The sequence below is a fragment of the Mytilus galloprovincialis genome, chromosome 11 (assembly GCF_965363235.1).
Source record: "Mytilus galloprovincialis chromosome 11, xbMytGall1.hap1.1, whole genome shotgun sequence".
Classification (NCBI taxonomy): domain Eukaryota; kingdom Metazoa; phylum Mollusca; class Bivalvia; order Mytilida; family Mytilidae; genus Mytilus; species Mytilus galloprovincialis.
Genome location: NC_134848.1, coordinates 53,057,478 through 53,068,480, shown reverse-complemented (window position 1 = coordinate 53,068,480; position 11,003 = coordinate 53,057,478).

The window sequence follows — 11,003 nt, the reverse complement described above, 5'->3', positions numbered from 1 at the left end:
TTGCTGAAAGACTCTCTAAATCATCAAAATATATGCTGTTCATTTACGGAAAGTATGTATTCTGTATCTAATACACAAAACACGATTTACATTTTTAACATCTGTATTGGCAGTAGCTGTACGTTTTATTATAAAAGTAATATCGAGGGTCGTTAGACTTACATGATTTCATCAACTGTCACCTGTTGAGATTGTACAATATAAATGTTAAGATTCCACATGTCTGAGTGCTAAATTACTTCTAATTGTATGACCTAAAGTATGGATAACAAGTGTTTGTGATGTATTCTTATCGCTTAGAGAACGACCTCAGCGTGAACTCAAGCATTTCTTCACGACAAAGGTGTGTGAGATCAAATACAAAGAAAGGCGGCATAAAGATCATATAGTATAAGAAAATCATTTGATTACGACAATTCATACAATACTGATGGAGAACTACTACAGAAATTATGACAACAGTACATCTCAATACAACCAATCATACAGACATGAAATGGATAGAGACCTTAGCCAAAGTCAGATTTCTGACTTAGCGACCAGTATTGCATCTGCATTTGCAAATGTATTTAAATGTCATAAAATTTTCAATCATTGCACAAAAAGTGTGAAAACAATCATAATAGTTGTTGTTAAAAAGAATGGTTTTTCCTTTTAAATTTAAGAAACTTGTGAATAAATACATGTTGATTTAGGCCAGAGGGTCTTGTGTACTTTTTAAAAGTAAGGGAAAAAATACTTTAAAGTCCCATTTTCTTTTCCATAGATAGAAGAATTAACAAGATGTACATTCTAGATTTCGTAGTAAATTTATTTCATATTTTTGGTTTTTCTCTCTTAGTCATTAATCTATTTGCTAGGTAAAGAGGGATAACTCTAGCTGTTTATTTTAAAAGCTTTAATTTGAAATTTTATTATGAATAAAACAGTTCTAATTAATAACTATTACAAAATATATCTCATTGTGGTACAACAATGACCAATTGATACAATTTTAAAAGAATTATACATTTGCTAATTGCATTAGCTAATTAGGTTAATGAGAACCCTATCCTTGTTCATGATGTTTGTTTGTTTGTTTTGTAACTCGAAAATATGTGCATTAAAGTGTCAAGAAATGTATCAATTACTTCATGGAATGTTAATGGTTTATTTAGAAAATTAAGTGGAGACAGGATATGTAAACTAGATAATGAAAATTTTAATAATATAATGACATCTGATATTGTATGTTTATCAGAGACACATGCCTCCTCAAAGGATATTTTATTTTATAATGGATACAAATGTTTTACTAACTGCAGACAGTCTAAAACTAATAGAGTATGGGGTGGTTTAGCCACTTTTATTAAAAGAGAAATTTTGCAAGGTGTTAAATTAATTGATAAAACAATGAGTGACATGGTGTGGTTTAAACTTGACAAAAATTATTTTGGCTTTGAGAAAAATCTATTCATCTGCTCCATGTATATACCGCCCAGTAACTCATCATACACTATGAGAACTAATTGCGATAAACAAATATTTGAAAAACTAGAGCAAGATATTACCAAATTTTCTTTAGAGGGTAATATTGCTTTAATTGGTGATTTGAATGCCCATATTAATGTTAGTGAGTCTGATTATATTACAAATGAAATTGACGACAGCCTAGATGATGTTTTACCTATAAATTATATAGCAGATGCTGTGCTTAAATCAAGAAGTACTGAGATATCACAAAACACCAACAGTTATGGTAAACAATTAATAGAGTTGTGCATTTCTGCTCAATTCAGAATTTTAAATGGAAGAAATTTAGGAGATTCCAAGGGAAAAGTTACATGTTTTAATCATAATGGAACTTCTATTGATGACTACTGTATTTGCAGCTCTGGGTTCTTGCCAAGTATCATAAATTTTTCAATAAATAAATTTGACCCAACAGTATCAGATCATTGTCCAATAACAGTAAATATCATGTCTCAAATAAATAAACAACCCCCAGAAAACTTAAAAACTCCTTTAAAGTGCATAAAATGGAGTAATGAATATGAAAATACATTTAAATTAAACTTATTAAAAACTGACTTCCAACCAATTATTTCTGAAATAGAAAGCTTAGCAGAAATTCCTGTTCAAAATAACTTGTCCAGTGTAGAAGAAAAAAATAATGAAAATGTTTCTAACATATTATCTTTATTGTATAATGCTGCTTTTCTTGGCCCAAAACGATCCACGTTCAGGAATAACAAAAGTAAATTCCGAAAAGTTAAAAAACCCTACTATAATAATGAATGTGAAGCACAATTTAGAGCTTTAAAACATCATACTAGGAAATTGTGTAAAGAACCATGGAATACGCAACTAAGATTAGAAGTTATGTCCAAAAAAAAGGTACTTAATAAATTAATAAGGAAAAACTATAGACAATTTAGAAATACAATGCTGACAAAAATTTTGGAATCAAATAATTCTTCAGATGAGTTTTGGAAAACTGTTAAAACTTTAAAGAAAAAAGAATTGAATGATCCTAGTTCAAACATTCAAGCTAAAGAATGGTTTGAATACTTCAAAAATCTAATGAATACTACCCATGACAAAAATTCTGATTTGAAATCATGCACTGATCATGCTGATGATAAATTTTTGAATAATTGCAACAAAAATTTAAATGTTATGATAACTGCAGAGGAAGTGCTTCTTGCTCTGAAAGCCTTGAAAAATAAGAAATCATGTGGTTCTGATGGATTAACAAATGAAATGTTGAAAATATCTTGTACTATGAACGTCAACATGTATGTAAAATTATTTAACTTAATTCTTTTTACTGGCATATATCCTTCTAAATGGAGAGAAAATTACATTAAACCAGTATTCAAAGGAGGGTGTTTTAATAACCCCTCAAACTACAGAGGTATAGCACTTTCTAGCTGTTTAGGAAAAATTTTCTCAAGAGTTTTGTATAACCGTTTAGAAAAGTATTCAGAAAATAATAATATTATCTGTCGTGAACAGATTGGATTCAAAAAAGGATGCAGAACTAGTGATCACATTCTTACTTTAAAAACTATTATTGATAAGGCTTTTAAATCAAACAAAAGAATATATGCATGTTTTATTGATTTTAAAAAAGCTTTTGATATAATAAATAGAGAGGCTCTGTTGCACAAACTTGCTGAATATAACATAAATGAACCATTCTTTAATATTCTAAAAGATGTGTACAAAGAAGTTTTATTTGCAGTTAAAGTCACTGAAGGCATTACTAATATGTTCCCTTCCACAGTTGGAGTAAAACAAGGCTACATTATAAGTCCTACCTTATTTTCTTTTTATATAAATGATTTAACCTCAATGTTTGATAACACATGTGATCCTGTAACATTACATGACATAAAATTGTCTAGTCTTTTATATGCTGATGACTTAGTATTAATATCAGAATCCTCAGAAGGTTTACAATATTGTCTAAACAAGTTAAATACTTATTGTGAAAAATGGAACTTGCCTGTCAATCTTGACAAGACAAAAACAATGATATTTAATAAAAGTGGTAAAAAACTTACTAAAGACAAGTTTGTATTGAATAATGAAGTAATTGAATGTTGCACAGAATATAAATATTTAGGTATACTATTCAAGCCATCAGGAATTTTCACTAATGCTGTAAATCTCCTATGTAAAAAAGCTTCCAAGGCATTGTTTTGTATAACAAAAATACTCTACTCAGATAAGATGGTTGTTTTTTTTCCATATGAAACTATTTAATTCTTGTGTTAGCCCAATATTACTGTATTGTAGTGAGATATGGTCGCTAAATATTGTGAAGAACAGCAAAACTCTTGAATCTCAATATTTATCTATGGAATCAGTAAAACTCCAAATCAAATTTGCGAAAGGTCTTCTAAATGTTAATTCAAAGGCAGTAAATACAGCTGTATTAGCTGAATTGGGAATGTACCCTAATGGTATACAGGCCCTTAAGTCTTCTGCAGGATTTTGGTTACATATTTCAAATGAAAATGAAAATGAGTCATTATTATATAATGTTTATAAACCTAACAAGCAGTTAAATGATGGATTTGCTTCAAAAGTTAAAATGCTACTTTCAAAATTGAATTTCACTCATGTTTGGGAAAAGCAATGTACCTTCTCTAAAAAAGGATTACTTTTAGCCGTCGTGAAGAAGCTCAATGAAAATTACATTATATTTTGGAGAAATTGTCTCTTTAATGATGATAATTCAATAAATGGAAATAAACTAAGAACCTACAGAAAATTTAAAGAAAAGTATGAACTAGAGAAGTACCTTTTATTGAATTAAGATAAAAATGTTACAAAAAATTATGCTAAAATAAGTATAAGTAATAGTATGCTGGCTGTTGAACGTGGTAGATACAACAAAACAGCTTTAGAAAATAGAATATGTCCTTTATGCCATAAAGAGGTGGAAGATGAATTTCATTTTATCATAACATGTTCAGAAATTAATAAAACTAGGATCAAAATGTTTGATGAAATATCTAGTACTGTCCCCTGTTTTAAGTCAAAGAGTGAAGAAAACAAATTTGATTTTATATTTTCCTGCGAAGAATGTGATATTTTACTTATCATTGTTAACTACATAAGTGAAATGTATAATGAGAGAAAAAAAATTATGTCAATATATGAACTGTGTAATTGATGGCTCAACTTATAATGTTATATATATTATAACATATTTTTTGTAACATAAGCATAATATTTTAATTGATAATTTTAAAGAGGAGGCATGCTGTAAAAAATAGTATTATAATTAATACTAATAATCTATGTTTTTGTTTTTCTTCCAATGCTACATGTTTGTAGTGTTTAATGACTATCGTTTTGTAATTAATATGCCACTGTCTGTTTGTTTTTTGTTGTTGTATATTTTAGAAACAATCCTATTGTTTGGATTTTAGACTAATAAAATTCTTATTCTTATTCTTATTCTTATTCTTATATACTTGCAAATAACAACACAACAGTACGTTTAATGTGTTAGTTTTAATAAAGTTGTCCCGTAGTTTCGTCAATTTAAGAATTTTTTATTCAAACACTCCTCGAGTTACAGGTACATGTAAGCACTTGATCAGGCGATTCACTGCGTATCAACAGTTAAGTTCTTGCGAAATATCGCGTGATGTCATAGTTTGTCGAATTAGGTTGCACATGCGCAGTTAATTGTAAAACTGGTGTAGTGAAACATTTCTGTGGTCATCAGTGACACATACATTCCATGGATTTTTGTTCCCACAAATTACTTAAAACTCTAACTAAATTTTTTTCGTAAATAAAGGATTTAGTTTTCATTGATTGATTGATTGATTGTTTGTTTGTTTGTTGCTAAATTTTCAGTGGCACATATTTTATTACTGATCAGAACGAGAACAAATTCCAAATCAATACAATAGGTTTGTCCTCTAATAGGAGCCGTTCGGGATGAAAATCTGGACATTTCGACTGCGACTGGATATAAGGGATTACTAGATAGGGACAGAAATGTTGCCTTGCAAGGTGGCCATCGGTTCGAGGGTCTTTGACGGAAACACACGAAGTCAACTATGGGAAAGTTTTACGGATACCATAATGAGTGGGTCGATCAATTTAGAATACCTTAGTCGAAGATGACCAAATATATGATCCGCCTGTCATAATCACAGTTGTGTACTCTTTAATAAAATTAGGATGCATGTACAATCACCGTACCATAATGTCTTATTAACAGATGTAAGCATAATGTATAGAGACAGCAATAATGTAGGTACTTTTAAACATTTCGATGCACTTGATTTGTTTGCCCGTTTGTGGTTGATCGCGTTCTACTGGGCGTTTATATTTTTGTGGGGGTTTGTGCATTGTTGCTTCTTTTTTTTTCCTGCGGTCATGGTTTAATTTTTTTAATTACAGTTTTTGATAACTGCCAATGAGACAACTCTCCATAAGAGACCAAATGACACAGAAATTAACAACTATAGGTCACCGTACGGCCTTCAACAATGTGCAAAGCCCATACCGCATTGTCAGCTATAAAAGGCAAATGTAAAACAATTCCAACGAGAAAACTAACGGCCTAATTAATGTACAAGAACAATGAGCGAAAAACAAATATGTAACACAGCTACAAACGACAACCACTGAATTAGAGGCTCCTGACTTGGGACAGGCAAATACATACAGAATGTGGTGGGATTAAACATGTAAGCGGAATCCCATCCCTCTCCCTAACCTGGGACAGTGGTGAAACAGTACAACATAAGAACGAACTATAAAGATCAGTTGAAAAAGCCTTAACTCATCAGATGGATACAAATAGAAATGCATCTAACAAAAACACCGAGTAGACGTGGCCGGGTACTTGTACATCCCAACAACAAAAAGACAGTAAGTACAGATCTGAGAGTACTCGCAGTAACTGACAGCTAGTGCAAAGCCAATAACAACTAATAAAAATATCATGCATCTAAGACTAGATTATCAATCAGTACACATCCAACATCCAATGGATTTAGTGTAAAGACGTCATAAACAGTAAGAGAAAAACATGGCATTGTGCAATGCCAAGATACAGGTATCGACAGATTGTAGATCCATGAAAGTGCATATGTATACAGCAATAATATTTAGTTTGCTTTTAATTTACTGATAACAAAATCAATATTATTGCGAACCCAATTATACCTTTCCATAGATTTCCCTGATAGTTACCTGTCCATTAAGACTTTAGGCAATTATATTGTCCCATCTAACAAAAACAACAGCTATTGTTCTCTGTGTAGTTTATTCACTGATACATTTAAATTTCTTCTAAGAGTTATCTATCACTCATTGATTGATCTACCTGAGTAAAAGGTGTATCTGCTAAATAGATAAAAATAACAGGTTTACCATTATAAAAAATTGCATGTGAGTTTATATTTATGTATATTCAATCTGCTGAATTTAAACACTTAATATGCAAACATAAATAAATAAAGGCAACAGAAGTATACCGATGTTCAAAACTCATAAATCGATAGAAAAAAACAAATCCGGGTCACAAACTAAAACCGAGGGAAACGCATTAAATATAAGAGGAGAATGACGACACAACATTAAAATGTAGCACACACAGAAACGAACTAAGTATTAGATCAAATCCGATGAGAATAACAAATATAAAATCAAAACTAAATACATGAATTTGGGATAGAAAAGTACCGTGACACGTCTTATAATAATGTGAATTCACACTAAAATATAAGAGGAAACAAACGACACAAAAGAAACACCACGTTAAAATGTAACACACACAGAAACGAACGAAAAGTTGATGTCTGACAAAATTTTCAACATTATTCCTACATTTCAAAAAACATTTGACATAAAAAAAACTAAAAATGATAATATTTATAGTAAGGCCTTCTTAAAAGTATGCCATAACTTAACAAAATTAAAAAAAAAAATTTCGATAGGAACAATACTTATGTTTTTAAAAATGAACATTTTATGATTAAATTACTAGTAGTGGGTTTTTTTAACAGATTGAAAAAAAAATATTATTTAAATTGAATAAACACAAAATCACATGCATTCTTAATGGTAGACCTGTTATTTCTATCTATTTAGCAGATAAACTTTTTACTCAGGTAGATTAATCAATGAGTGATAGATTTATCTTACAAGAAATTTAAAGGTCTGAGTGAATAAACTACACAGAGTACAATACCTTTTGTATTTGTTCAACGGGACAATAGAACTGCCTAAATTTTAAATGGACAGGTATCTATCAGGTGAATCTATGGAAAGGTGCAATTGGGTTCGCAATAATACCAATAAAACAATATTTATAATCTAATTACAGTGTTAAATTGGTAACCTTTTAGAATAAGTTTATTTAAAGGATCGATAAGTTTATCAGGATAGTTTCTAAATTTCCGCGCACCGTAAAAATGAGGATGTGATATCCAATTTGAAATAAGTTTTCTACAGGTACAATCAAACTTCAAAACCAAATTGTATATCTAGGGGAGAATGTAGAAAAGGTTTGAAGCAATTTCTGGTAACGAAATCCCTGACTTAATAATTTACCAGTAATACATAGATAACGTTCATTAAAATTTAAAACGTCATAACAGACACGGGCATAGCGAACGAGCGAAATATAATCACCGTAAGATGGTGCCAAAGGAACATCCCATCCAAAAAAAGAAAAATTAACAATAGGGAACGAAAAATCGTCTCCTTTGTCGTAAATTTGGAGTTTCCCGTGTAAAACTAAAATATCTAATCTAGGAAAGTACAGTTATTACTCTTAACATTTGATTTGTTTAAAGTAAGTTCCTTTGGGTAAATTTCGGCAGTATATTTAGAAAATTCTTGATTATTTAACGAAAAAATATCATCAAGATAACGGTAAGTGTTGTTGAATTTATCAATTAAATGCAATTTAGACGGTTTTTTTACTAAGTTTGGTCATAAACTGTGATTCCTAACCGTACAAAAACAAGTCTGCTATAAAAGGGGCGCAATAAGTGCCCATAGGAAAGCCTACAACCTTTCGATAAACTTTGTTGCCGAAACATACAAAAATATTATCAAGGAGAACATTAACAGCTTCAATCATCTCATCACACCTCCAGTAAGTATATCTAGCATATTTACCTTTCTCGTTAGAGAAGGCTTTTTTAAACTATTTTTGGAGTGTAAAAAAATCTTTGGATATTAGATACATTTTGGGATGGTCCTTTTGATTCTGTTGACAGTTTTGACTTTTCAACTCTTTACACTACACTTCCACACAATTTTATTTAAGAAAAGTTTTCCTATTTAATCAAATGGTCGTTTGGTAAATCTGAGTGCAAATATATTTGCTGCAACTCATTCAAAGCCTTCTTCTCTAATGTTAGAAAGTTCTTGAAGTGTATTTCTTATTCTGGAAATAATTATGTACTCTTTTATTTATTTCTGAATTATTATATTCGAATATCCACAACATTCATTCATTTATTTAAATAAGGGCAGTGGTCATTGTTAGTATTAGCTTTATTTAAAGTAAGTTCAACAGGATAAATTTCTTTAGTATACATACTGAAGTCGTCATTATTGAGAGACAAAATGTCATCCAAATATCTAAAAGTCTAATTAAATTTGTTTATGAGATGTTGTTTCGATGGGTCTTTGCTGATTTTTGTCATAAATTGTAACTCATAGCAATACAAAAACAGGTCCGCATTCTGATTTTTTAAATGCCCATTTAATTAGGTGGGTGATTTTTTTCTTAATGAGAATGTGAGGCAATGTGGTATACAGGGTAGAAAAATCAAAACTTTGAACAGATTCAAAATCACCAATATAAGCATGCAATTTATCAAGTACTTCCAACGAGTTCTTGACACTCCAAAAGTAATTAATTCCACTATTTTCGAAGGCCTTATTTGAACAATTTATTATCAGGTTTTTGATTGTACCAAGTGTACTGGTAAGAAGAATAGATAATTTAGTAGTGGAACAATGGCTTGAAGACGAAATAAATCTATATTTGTAAGGTGTTTTGTGTAGCTTAGGAAGCCAATACATAGGACTTTCATTGTATTCGGTTCTGCTTGTAAAGCGGTAGCTAAAAGTTTATGTTTGTTACAGATGTCGATTTCTGAAAATGGAGTCAGTTGGAATGTTGGTGAATTGGTAATTTCTTTTTTCAGAACCTCAATGTAAAATTTACGTCAAACAATAATAATATTATTAGCAGCTTTATCGGCCGGGACAAAAACAAATTCATTGGCTAGTTCTTTTAGTTTATGTTTGATACGAGAAATAGGTTTATTGTGGTTATTGTTAATAATAAAATGTTCTTTAACATGTTGAATACGTATATCAACTATGTTCATTACTGAATTAAAGAAAGAGTCCAAAGATTTTTTGTCAGCTTTTTCCCGTTTTATCCATTTCAAACAGTAAGTACGGAGTGAGTCGTGTATGATATTACGACACTCATTCCAATTAATAACTGACGGGGGACGATATTTAGGTCCTTTACTGAGGAATGATTTTAACTCTCGGTCTTGAACGATGTTAAGATCTCCTGTTATAACATGGGAAATGGGTCCATAAATGTATGCGGAATTACTACAATTAAATGAAGTAGGTGTATTTTCACTGATATTAGCATCTTTACACAATTGGTTATAATTAAACACAAATTTCCGGGTAGATTTCTTGTAAATATAACAAATAAGAGGGAGCTCAGTATTGTCAAAATATCCAGGAACTTGTTCTTTAAATATACCGGCAATATTTACAAAATCAAAACCTTTATTGACATACTTTATTTTAATAAAATGTTTTTTATGATCTTCAGGGCGATCAATTTTTGGAAATAGTTCGTTTCTGTGTGTGTTACATGTTAACGTTGTGTTTCTTTTGTGTCGTTTGTTTCCTCTTATATTTGAATGCGAATTCACGTTATTATAAGACGTGTCTCGGTACTTTTCTATCCCAAATTCATGTATTTAGTGTTGATGTTATATTTGTTATTTTCATCGGATTTTGTCAAATGCTTAGTTCGTTTCTGTCTGTAATGTTGTGTCGTCATTCTCCTTTTATATTTAATGCGTTTCCCTCGGTTATGGTTTGTGAACCGGATTTGTTTTTTTCTATCGATTTATGAGTTTTGAACATCGGTATATTACTGTTGCCTTTACTGTACAATTTTCTATCTTGAACATGTTGAACATTTTTTTTTAAAGTTTAGATAGAAACAATCCTTTCCTTCGTTTATTCGTTTGAAATAAATACCATTTACTCCATTAAAAGACAAAATATTCCTGTTTTCTATAGGGGAACAGCCACGTTCTTTAACACAGGGTATATGATTTTAGATCCTGATTCTCAATTATTTAAGAAAAACATTGTATTGACAAACATAACAGAGAAAATATTATTCTGAAAAGTTTGTTAAATATTGCTGAAAACATAAATTGCTTTTCCGTGATATGAATTTCGTGAAACAAGAGAAAATA